Consider the following 13340-nt stretch of genomic DNA (forward strand, 5'->3'; position numbering starts at 1 on the left):
TGGAAAACCCTTGCGGGAAAAATCACCAGCGCCAACCGGCAATCTTCACTATATGATGAGAGTTTACAGAACGCAGGGAATACAATGAGTTATCTCTCTTTCTCTACTCTTCTCATACAGCTTACAAGATGTATTTATAGGATAGACAGAATGTAGTCAAATATGGAAACAAAAAAAATCCGCTAATAAATATAACCCGAACCACGGACCTTCTTGGCGTCTCCATAGGACTCAGGGCCAGTCCTAAGTTATTTTTGACCTAGAACAAACCTAAAATTTTGGACCTTTGTGTATAAATATGATAATACTATTGGTAATATCCATTGCTACCTAGCATATATACACACATATATGAAATATTATTAATAGGTAGTTAACTAAATGAAAAAGCAAAAATCATATGAAATAATTTGTATACATTTTAAGTGACCTCAAAATTTTCTTCTAACATTATCGATACGAAATCCTTGATTTTGGTGTTAATATCAATCTCATCAAGCAACTATCACCGATATGAATCTGGATCTCTTAAAGTGCTTTTATTACTCATAACAAATTTATAAATCTACCAAATCATCTATTCGCTTTTTCTTCTTTCTTTTTCGTTGTGAGAAGCATTTTTTTCTTGATGACATGGTTCTGTTAACACTAGTAGAGGGGCGGTCGGTAACCTATTTCTACTGGCATTTTTCAGCACCGCCTGTGCTGGAGGCCAGTAGAAATCGTCCAATTCCACAGGCTGTTCCTTGAGAGCCGCCTGTAGAAAACATTTCCATATGCAGCTCTCTTACGGAACCGCCTATGTAAATGACATATTTCCACAGACGGTTCCCTAAGAGAGCCGTCTGTGGAAACGTATTTTAAAAATGTATTATTATATATTTATTTATTTATTTATATTGTTATTACTTAAATATATTGATGATGGTTGGTGTTCAAACATAGCAACATGCATTAAATATTTCATCTCATACATACATTTATATACATCAAAGTTTGGTGCTCAAAGACATAAAGTTAATTACAAGAGTATATCCATCATCACACATCATATATATACATCAAAGTTTATTTCTGTCCTCTAATAACCCTCTTTAGTAAGTTTGAGCTTACTAATCTCTGTTAGCACCTAGAACTGTGGCCTGGATAATTGGCTTTCATCATCATGATATTTGTCTTCACGTGGAATGACATGCTTCATGACGAATGAGTAGATGTCCTCGACTATGTTGTCTAAAGCACGTTCGTCCATGCGCTCTGACGTCCCTTGCTTATATACATGCAAAGAAAGTTTATAAACATTGTATATTTTATGACTTCCAACTTTAATGTCTGAACTGTATAGTGGACTATTACTTATATTACCTTGGCAGGGTTCCTTTCGTATTGTCCGTTCTCTCTCATGTTCGCATACGTAGTAGCCACAGAGGATAGATAAGGGTGGTTGCTTCATGCATAACAGGAGAGTGATTATTTATAGTTGCAACTGTGGTCCTATGTGTATGCTTTGTATTAATAAGAGTAAATTTTTATATGTACCGGCCAATTATGTATAACCTCCAGTGGCTGCCCTAGTCTATTAGACTCGCACTTTCCATGATTTATCTTATAGAACCTGTATGCCCTATGATCTCAAATAGAATCACCATGTTATTCTCAAACTCTCACTATGCTTAAGTATGCATGCATAGCTTGACTTACAGCTCTAGCAGTTTGATGAATGGAGCATAGCTTTCTTTCGGGTAATCTGAAATGTAGCATAGTTTAGTTCTCATATGTCCTCAACGAACCCCAAGTATGTAGTTTCCTCACTAGTTTTAGAGTCTATGGCATCGCATCGAACCCCATTGTTTTGTGTCATGCTCTTTTCGTCCTTGGACTTGGTACAGAACGTGAAGCCACTAATGTCATAGGTTTGCCATGTCCTGACCTGGCATGATGGTCCATATGCTAACAACTTGATGGTGCGTTCCTCAAGTGTTTCTCCATTTGGTATGTCATGCTCCCTTAGCGATGAAGTGAACTGATTCTTGTGTTTCTTCATTAACCAGTCTTCCGTGCAGCCATGATTATGTTCGCGAACCTCTTTAATGTGTTGGTTGATCAAAGGTTCCATTATCGATAGCTGATATAGGACGCTGTGATGTGCCTCGAAAACTGTATTATAATCATTTGGGAGCAATGTTTTTTCCCATCCTCCCTGTTCTAGTTAGCCTACCCTCGTGTCGTGATGGAGATAGACCTATTGCAACCTGGTCTTTTAAGACCCTGTTGCAGAATAGATCTCTAGACTCAATAGCCTCCTCGGTTAAGTACCCCTCTATCATAGATGCCTCTGGACGAGCATGAGTTGATACATAGCCATTTAGTATTGACATGAAACGCTTATACGTTCACATCTCATGCAAGTACATAGGACCCAGTGCCTCTATTTGTGGAACCAAATGCACCACAAGGTGAACCATCATATCGAAGAATGCTGGGGGAAACACATCTCAAACTATGATACTGTCTCCACTGCAAATTCTTTAAGATACGCCAACTCATCATAGTCTATCACCTTCTGTGAGATCCTGTTGAAGAAGTAGCACAATCATGTGAGTGCAACCTTTATCCACACTGGGTTTATAGCCCTAATGGCAATAGGGAGGAAAGTAATTAGCATGACATGACAATCATGTGAGTTGTAGTTGGTGAGTGTAAGGTATTTCATTGATACAATACTCCGTATGCTAGAGCAGAATCCAGATGTGACTTTCAATTTCTTTAACCACACACACATTGCATGTTTCTCATCATTGTTGAGGTTGTAGCTTGCTGCAGGGAGGTGGTACTTGCCATTTTCTAGCCAAACAAGGTGAAGTTATTTTTTATGCCTAACTGTACAACGTCCATGCGTGAATTTAGTCCTTCCTTTATCTTGCCCTTCATGTCTAGCAAGGTATCAATTAGACATTCAAACACGTTCTTCTGATCATGCATATCATCGATCGCGTGACATACGTCTAACTCTGACCAGTATTCCAAATACTCAAAGAAAATAGACTTCTTCTTGAATGTAGCCCCTGGAGCTGGTTTTACATTCTTTCTTGGTTTTCCATCTTTTGTCTTCTTCCCAAAAACAAATTTGAGTTTACTGACTATGCTAAAAAACCTTTTGCCTTTACTGTTACCTCATGGAGCAGTAGATTGTAGTTCACTATTATTGTCAAAGTACTTATCCATCTTTTTCTACTGGTACATGTGTTCTTTCGATAAGAAGCGTCTGTGCCTCATGTACGCTATCTTCTTAGATGCAGTAAGGTACACGTGAGCGGTGCCATCTATACATACCACGCAATCAAGCTTCCCCTTGAACTGCCCTGATAATGTAAAGAGAGCAGGGTAGTCATTGATCGTAACAAAGATAATTGCTCTGAGCGTGAATGATTCTTTGCGGCACTCATCCAACATTTGAACACCTATTTCCCACAGTATCTTCATGTCGTGCATTAAGGGCTCCATGAAAACATCCATATCAACTCCAGGTTGTGTAAGGATGGTTAGCAAAAGGTACTTTCTCTTCTGCATCTACCATGGAGGAAGGTTGTAGATGGTGAGGATCACTGGGCCATGTGCTGTGCTTGCTGCTCCTCACAGCAAATGGATTCATTCCGTTAGTACTAAGTGCGACCCTAACATTCCTTGGTTCCCCTGCAAAGTCCTTGTGGTTTTCATTGAAATCTTTCCACTGCTGACCATCGGCTAGATGCCGAAGCTTCCCATCGTCTTTGTGCTCATCAGAAGCATGCTAGCTCATAAGTTGGGCATCCTCTGGTTTAGTTAACAAATACCTCAATCGATCGACCACAGGAAGGTACTACATCACCAAAGCAGGAATCTTTTTCTGCGCATAATAGTCTACTTCTTCCTTTTTTTTGTCGGTGGGTTTTGAACTACTCTTCTAGGTCTTTTGTTGGGTCTTCTTTCGTTTTATTCCCTTAGATACAGAGGCAACACACTCTTTCTCTATATAGTCTTTATTTGTCTTGTACCTACTTGCACCACACTTGGGACAACTGTCCAAGTCCTTATAATCATCACCTCGATATAGGATACAATGATTTCTACAAGCGTGGATCTTCTCAATACCCATCGTGAGTGGACTGATTAGCTTCTTTGGATAGTATGTGTTAGCAGACACTTTGTTATCCTTAGGAAGCATGTCTGCGATAATGCTCAAGAACGCATCGAAGTCAGCATCAAAAAGACCATATCTAGCTTTGCACACCAACAACTTTAGCACAGACCGCAGCGTCGTGAACTCTTTGGTACAACCCTTGGACTCATCATACAAAGGCTCTTCTGCTGTCTTCATCAGGGCCTGTATACCTTTCATGAATAACACTGATGGATCTTCCGCATGACGACGCAATATTGCCTCTAGAAATTTTGCATCTTCCACATCCATATTAGTTTCGGTGCCATCTTTATTTCCTCCAGCAAAACCATGATCTTCTCCTTATTTTTTACAAGCAAATAATTACTACTAATTTGTATAAGGAATGAAAATTATTTCATAAAATTTGAAGAATAGATCGACACAAGTTGTAGTTCCTCATCTAGCATAAGACTCTAATAAACGGTCTGTTAAGTCGTGTATTGCCAGTTTTGGAGGAAAGTAGCATAATGACGACTTAGAAAGAGCAACGGGGCCTAAAGCTGGAGCTATTCCATTTCCTTATACCTAGAGTATAAAATGTACAAGTGGAGAAATGAATATATTAATGCGGTTGTATACTTGAACGCATCAAAAAAGCTGGCACACGCATCATGACATGACTTGACTTGGAACCAAAACTTCGTACATTTTGTGACCCAATAAACTTTGTGCTAGAAATTACAAATGACTAGGCCCCCAAGACTTGGTTAGCTAGGTGATCTGTCATCGTCGAAAGCAACATTAGTTTTACAAAAGTTCAACTTGACGTACAGTTGTTGCTATTTTATTGTTATCTGATACATATAGACCTGTTCGGCAGCAGTTTTTTAGATGTCGATGATGATGCATTGATGCTTTCGATCTGTCTCCCACATAATGCTAGCAACCCCTATACTTTCATAAGCAGCCAAACAGGCCATACTAGACTACTGCTGGCACTAACCCAAGCTAAGGTTATATAAATAATGGGCCCAATGCAAAGCCCAGTTGGTGGATATTCCTATATGCATGAACGCATCAAACAAAACATGCACATGGAGGCACCTAATGCTTCAAAACAAAACAAATCACTCACACTCAGCCATTGGGTTAGGTGGAGACTTGTATGGTACTGATCTTTGAGGAAAACAGCACAAGGTTTTTTTTGATGAAAACAGGAGAGGCTTGAGCCCCTACTGAAATTAATAGAAACAAAAAATAGCGGGCTAATCTAGATTTTGCAGGGGAAAAAACGAGAACAGAGAAGGAGAAAGAATAGTAGGGAACATGGAAACTAAGAAAAAAAAATAAAAGAAAGATAAGGAAAAGGCAGGCTAATCTAGATTTTGCAGGCGTTCTTGAATTTCTAGGAAGTATGAGGTTTTAAATAGCGGGCTAAGGTGTTTAGCGGCTTATGTCTAAAACAGCTAATAATGGAGCTAAATCAGGCTATAGCGGGATATAGCGGTTAAATTATACATGAATACAAATAGCGGTATCCTGCCTCAAAAGGCTATAGCGGGCTATAGCGGCAGCTATAGCGGGAGATTTAAAACTATGAAAGTATCACTTGTTTGCTCGCCAAAGGAGCAAAGCCAATTCATGCTTGAAAATTGCCTTGCATTACTGGGTGGATTCTGCAATGTGCCATTGAACATTTTGTTGTTTTTGCACTTCCAAATTGCCCAGCACTCACAATGCATACTCTATCATGGAGTCTAAAGTTATTTATTACCTCGAATAATGTGGACTTGGAGTCTAAATAAGACTTGGAGTCTTAGTTTTTCTACCTCTTTCTTCAATAAATATGGTGCCACATCAGCAAAATACCATAAATAATATATAATTAATTGTCTTGGACTCTATGATAGAGTCTTGCATTGTGAGTGCCCTAAGAACGGTTTGTTGATTTGGACTCTTAGTTGCTCTAGTGTCTGGGACAGTGATTCTTCAGTTCCTTCGTTGCAGAGGACGCAGTAGCTCCCTAGGTTGGGAGTTCCATATTTCTTCGTTTCAGTAGCTCCCTAGTGCTCAATCTGTCTTTTATGAGTAACCACAAGAAAAAATTTTGGTTGTTTTCGCAAGAAGTCTTCCACAAACTTTTAAAGATTGGGTTGCATGGCATGAAACCAATAATCTGTTCATATGCCTTCTTTGAAGAGAATCTGCTTTTGGCCCAGATGTATGTCCAGCTATCACTTTCATCCTGTATGGTAATGCTGTCCAATCTTTCATTAAGGGCTTCATATTGAGCGTAAGCTTCTTCAGAAAGGAGCAGGTGGAATGCATGAAAGGGAATTAATGTTTTGGCCTCACTGATAGTGATTTCCTTCGTTTTCCTGAATGAGAAGAGCTCAGACTGAATTTTTGGGATACCCCCATTCCACAGGTCCTCCCATAGTCATGTTTTCTTTCTCTGAGAGTTTTGGAATATCCTTCCACCAAAAAGAAGCTTTCTTTGGACCTTCTGAAAATCTGTCTTCTCTCTAATAAGATTCCCATATAGTGCTGGCCTGTCATTGCCGAAGGCAACACTAGTTCTACAAAAGTTCAACTTGACGTACAATTAACAATCAGAACTTTCTTCTTCTCCTGCTAATGTGGGCTTCTCTTAGTGTTTTATTATTCAAAATTTAGTATAAATTTTTTCTACTAAATGTCTGTGGACTATAACTAGTGGTAGTATTTTATTACTACTTAAAACACTAGGAGAATTCCATGTAATTATTGCTATTTTATTGTTATCCGATCCGATACATAGGCCCGTTGGCAGCTGTTTTTTTAGATTATGATGATGATGCTTCAGCTCTATCTCCCAAATAATGCCCGCAACCGTTTCACAAGCAGCCAAACACAGACTACGCACTAACCCAAGCTAGGTCATATAAATAATGGGCCCGATGCAAAGCCCAGTTGGTGGATAGTCTGTATCCATGAACACATCAAACAAAGCACGCACATCGAGGCACCTAAATGCTTCAAAACAAAACGAATCATTCAGCCGTTGGGTTAGGTGGAGACTTTATGATACCGATCTTTGAGGAATACAACACAAGGTATTGGAAAGACCAAATGGTTACATAACACTATCTCCAACAATCGTCACCCAAAATACAAAACTCATTTGTCCTTTGGGTAGCGCTACAGGTAAAAAGTTCCATACCTATTTTTAGTTTTTTCCAACAACAAGATCTAAAAGACAACACTCTCTGCAAATGGGTCTCGAGGAGAGAGGATACCCAAATTTGGGTTATGCCTCTCCTGATACCCAAAATGGGTCTTCTGTATGAGTACTCTGTTGGAGGCTATAGGTATTGTGTTGGAGACCTATTTTAGTTTTGGGTTTCCAAATAGGTCTCCTGTTGGAGATAGCCTAAGGCCGAGTATAATAATTAGCTTATTGTCAAGTAAACGCTAATTTGAAGAAGAGAAAACAGGATCCATGAGAGCTTAGCTCTAGTGTAAGCAACATGCTGTACAGAAGCATATCAAGTGGTGGGGCCATACTTTATGTGAATGTTAGGAGAATTAGGAAAGAGAAAGTGGGACATGAGCAAATGTAATTATAAAAAAAGTTTCTTATAGACAAGTAATAGACCACTATTAATTGTATAACATGGCTCCTACAATTTGACTATTAGCGCTTGTCAAAAAAAACTTGATTATCAGCCAAACACATAGCTCTATTATTGGTCGTGCTCTAAAGTTGCCGCTATCATGTACTACAGTATATTATTACAAACCATTGTGCCCTTGGGGTTACGTGGAGACTTGTATGGTTGCAGTCTTCAAGGAAAGCAACACAAAGGTATTGAAAAGAATCATTCAGGCCTTGAGTTCGGTGGAGACTTGCACGGAATATAGTCGACTCCATCGGTTGAGGTAAAAATCATACATTCAAATTTGTTAGGTGTAGACCTGAGTGGTTCCGATATTTTGAGTAACGAAGCAGCACAAGAATCCTAAAGAAAGCGCATGGCTTTGACATAAAAATCTTTAAGAAAACGAGAGGGGGGAACTGACGCAAAGCTATTTGATCCAACTCGACCAATAGTCACAAAACCCAGCTGGTAAATATTCCTGTGTACACACGCATGAGACAACAACAGGTAGTGGTATGCATATGACGACATGGAACCAAGAGTCCAAGACATGTTACGACGACTTGCTTCTAGGAATTATATATATATATATATATATATATATATATATATATATATATAGGCCTTGTTTAGTTCGCAAAAGCTTTTGGTTCGGGGTATTTGATAAATATTCTACAATTATGGAATAGCTAGACTCAAAAGATTCATCTCGCGGTTTACAGACAAACTGTGTAATTAGTTTTTATTTTTGTCTATATTTAATGCTTCATACATGTGTCGCAAGATTCGATTTGATGAGAATCTTAAAATTTTTTTAGTTTTTGGGTAAAGTAAACAAGGCCTAGTCTGTCATCTTGCGTGTGATCCTCCCCAGTCCACTCTCGAGGCACCTAACCCTGCAAAACAAATGTCCCACCCCCACCTGCCGCCCATGACCATGCGTAGATCTGTGTATACTGTATAGCTGCTAGCTGGATATTCCTACATAATGCTTCCTGATGCGTCCTGCATACAATTAATGATACAACCTTCGTCGTCGTATGTATACTCATTAGTGGTCCTCTACGGCTCTATTAATATACTAAGGTATACATCTATTATTTCACCATATGACACTTTGTCGCGCATTATGAACCAGACTTGCAGAGACTGTTCAAAACAAATCCACTTGGTACTAATCATGAATATAACAAATCAATTAGCCGGCCCTTGGGTTAGGTGGAGATGACTTTGAACTTGATCGCGTGGTGCCTGTCTTCGAGGAAAGCTGCATCAGGACATAAAGTTGCTGCTATATTCTGTTCTTATAGGTAGGGTATATACTATAATCTACAAGTAGACATCTAAGGTCTTGTTTAGTTCTGAAAAGTGAAAACTTTTCGGTACTGTAGCACTTTCGTTTGTTTGTGACAAATATTATCCAATCATAGACTAACTACGATCAAAAGATTCGTCTCGTGATTTACAGCTAAACTGTGTAATTAGTTTTTGTTTTCATCTATATTTAATGTTTCATGCATAAGCCACAAGATTTGATGTGACGGGGAATCTTGAAAATTTTTTGGTTTTCAGTGAACTAAAAAAGGCCTAACTTGTTCCAGTTCGTTTACAAATCCCGGGAAGAAATAGAAACGCAAGCGCAGAGCACAGTAGTGGGCCCAATCTATCCGGTGGCCTAAATGAACATAGGCTCCAACTTGGCCAAATGGTGGGCTTAACACTAACACTGCCTAGCTCGGGTATTCTCTTTTTTGTTACAAGAATTTCTTAGAGAAACTTTAATAGTTTGGCAAAAATAACTTGGCAAATCTGGGCATTTGGTAAGTGATTAAAACATATAGCCACTAGTACAGGGAAGGGCTTTAGCCCCGGGCTGTAAGGGCCTTTAGTCTCGGCTACGGAACCGGGGCTAAGGTTTCGGAACTAAATGTTCCACCTTTAGTCCCGGTTGGTAACAGCAACCGGGACTAAAAGGTGCGTCAGGGTATGCCACCTGGCCTCCACTTTTAATTAGTCCGGTTGTTCCTACCAACTGGGACTAAAGACTTCTTTCTTTTTTCCTTTTCTTTTCTTTTGGTTTTCCATTTAGGGTTTACAATTATGTTATTATTATTTTTGAATGCGTATTGTTTGCTGTTAGTTTATGGAACATGCATCTATAATTTATATAATTTAAAGCATTACATATAAATATACTATAAAACACTATATATATATATATATATTATATGTATCTATAGGTCCATAATATAATATTTACACATATACATCACGGACAAAGTATTTACAACACAATTTATCTCCGCCACTCAAGTATTGTACAAATGATCATCGTGATTTGGTTTCATCGGCTCCTCAGGATCCTGGACTTGGTCGTTAAGAAATCCTGCGATTGTCTCCTGAATTCCTTTTAGGCGGACCGCATCCAACGCCTGTTCCTTCAACCACATCTCCTTTAACAGACATTAAAGAAAAAAGTTAGAGGTATGAATAGGATTTATTAAATAGCAACAAATAAATGAAATAACCTTATTACATATACATGTAAGTGCTCAAGATTAGTTCTTTTGGCATAGACCGTCATAAACTCGCACACATAGTAGCCACACAAATTGTTGCCCGGTGTCTGCCGTAGAACCCACTTAAGTAAGATAGGCTTTGAAAGTGCTACATTCAACTCTGGACGGTGTTTCTACACGAACCCAGTCCAAACCCTAGCAATAAAACGATCATTATTAATTATGTTTACCGAATTAAAAGAGCAGAATTTAATATATAGAGATCGAAGTTACCCTTGATAATATCTATCATTTCTTGGTAATCGTCCTGTGGTTTTCTCAACAAGTCATAGATTACCAATTGACATTGCCAGAGATCAATGACAATTAGTATCCAATAAAAGATGCATTTGTGTGCATATAGGCAAAATTAGTATATATCTTCATACTGATCTGATTAATTAGTTAAATAGAATGTACACACGATAACGACACTTACTTAAAGTTGTAGGGAAAGAGTATATATCTTTTGTCCTTTTGGTTGATCAAGAACCTCCGTAGATTTCTCTCCGTTTGAGTTCTCCATAAGACATACGGGGTCTTCTGGTCTTTGAATACAACATTTGGATCCACAAATCCAATCTCCTTGTCATTTCTAACTCTGAGGTCCCTCATCATGTTTCTACATATATATAGCGGGTTTCTATAATTAGTTATATATATATATGATAAGTTATAGTGACATTATTGAAAGAAAGAATCACTTACAGACAGACGCAACTCATTAGAGATTTGTCAAGAGCGTCCATGTGGCATAGTTGGTGTAGCTCATTAAATTGAACATAAATAATATCATCACCACGGAAGTAATGATAGTTTCTGATTCGGACACAAAGATAGTCATCTGCTTTTCTCACACACGCTGCCATGTACCATTTGTTTAGCATGTACATTTGCGTTCCAAATTTGCTGAGGGCCACAGGGTTGTATAGGCTCTTGCCATATGTATATTGGTTCTGCCAATGATCAAATTCTGGAGCACTTTCAATTGGTGCCGCAGCTATCATTTGGGTTAAGCAAAGACCAGTTTCCGCAAAAAAAATTTCAAGCTCATCAAATTTTAAATCTGCCGGTATCTGCTGGTCTAGCACGTCGATGTTTGAACCATATTCATTTCCAATTACTAGCGGGGGCACTGATTGCTTTGATTGTTCCACGAGCTGTGCTACACCCTTGCGTGCTCTTTTCTCTTTCTTCTTCTCTTCTTCTAGGGATTTCCTTAAAGTGTGATCATAGTCCGATAAAGATGATGATTTTTTCTGAGCTTCATGCCTCTTTATTTGTTGAGCCTCAACCCTTTGTTGCAGATCTTCTGGCCGTACTAAGAGGTATGGCTTCTTAGGGTTTCACTTGGCTTCTCTTTCAGTCTTAAGTTTCTTGAATAAACTATCCACATCTGACTTTACCGAAGCATCTAGTTCTACATTAGTCTTCTCATAGGACAGCTTCTTAGGAATGATAGCTTGTTTCTTTTCGAAGGCTTTCTTTTTTGGTGGCGGGGTGGCTGACACATTTGATTGTGTGGTCGGCCTCTTCTTTTGCGCTGGAGCCACATGTGTAGGCGATGGGGCGGCCGGTGGCGGTGTTGGAGCCCGAGGAGGCGGCGTTGGAGCCCTAGGTGGTGGCGTTGGAGCAATAGGTGGTGGTGTTGGAGCTCGTGTTGGCGGTGTTTGAGCCTGAGGTGGCGGTGTTGGAGCCCTAGGTGGTGGGGTTAGAGCCCTAGGTGGCGGTGTTGGAGCCCGAGGTGGTGGCGTTGGAGCCCGAGGTGGTGGCATTGGAGACCGAGGCGATGTAGCCGTGTCTTGCACTCCCTCGTCATCACCCGCAGCACTATGACATGTTGATGACCACCTGTGAAACCAAAAAGGTATATGAGTAAACCGCTAACTAAGAGAATGCAAAATAAAGTTAGTAAACAAATGTATAGTCAATTTTCATCCGCACCTAGGATTAGGTTCATGACGAGGAGGTGGTGGTAGACTACTAGGTGATGCCCCAGGAATAATGATTTAGCGCTTGCGTCAACAAATAAAAGTCTTCTCTACTTCTCCTAGAGTCTTCTCTCCATCACCTCCTTCTATCTCAAGCTGCACATTACTGAAGCCTTTGACAACTCTATCTACCGAGACACTAGCATATCCAGGTGGAACTATCACCCCATGGATTGTTGGTGTCTTCGTAGGGTCGACAGGAGTTACAACACCGACAACAACCATGACTGTGGCAGTCCCCTATGGAATATGCAGCTCACATGTTGTCAGAGGTTCCGTGATGTCATCCACCGGAAAGAGCAGCCCAACTTCGTCTTGAATAGTTGGCATCTCCGTGGAAGCGCAACTGCTTTTCAACTGACCGGGGGGCTAATGTTGACTCCAGGCTCTGATGCAGTTTGCCTTTGTATAGAACTTACTGCCATCTGCACTTGTCTTTTAATCTCCTCATTCATTCTCTCTTCAAGCGCTTTCTCTCGCGCTATTGCTTCACGAGCCGCTTCGCGTGACTCCATCACCATTGCCTCCAACCTACGCAACCGCTCTGCTTCCTCTTCCTTCTTTCTTTGGCGGCTTCTATAAGTCGGTCTATCTTTAGGGAAGCCATTCTCCCATGATACCTCCCCATAGCCTCTTGTTCGCCCACCGTCTTTAGCAGTCTCCAGGGCGTATGTCAGCTCATCCTTCTCTCTATTTGGCTGCCAGGTGCCACTTTCAACTAATCCTCTGGCATATTCCAGTCTCTGTCCCACTCTCTCGAGCTTTTCGCCGTACACTACCTTTCCGGTCTCTAGGTCTATGGTTCTCCCGTGACTGAAGAACCAATACTTGGCGCGCTCAGGCCAGTGCAGTGATTCTGGTTCAATCCCTCTCTCAAGAATTTCCTGTTCCAGCTTTTGCCACATAGGAATAGCAGTCCTATAGCCACCTGAACCCAAGTGATGGTGGTATTGCTTTTGTTTAGCATTTTCCTGATTCTTGATCATTCGTGCCTGACCCTCTTCTGAGT

This window comes from Sorghum bicolor, chromosome 5, assembly GCF_000003195.3.
Source record: "Sorghum bicolor cultivar BTx623 chromosome 5, Sorghum_bicolor_NCBIv3, whole genome shotgun sequence".
Lineage (NCBI taxonomy): Eukaryota > Viridiplantae > Streptophyta > Magnoliopsida > Poales > Poaceae > Sorghum > Sorghum bicolor.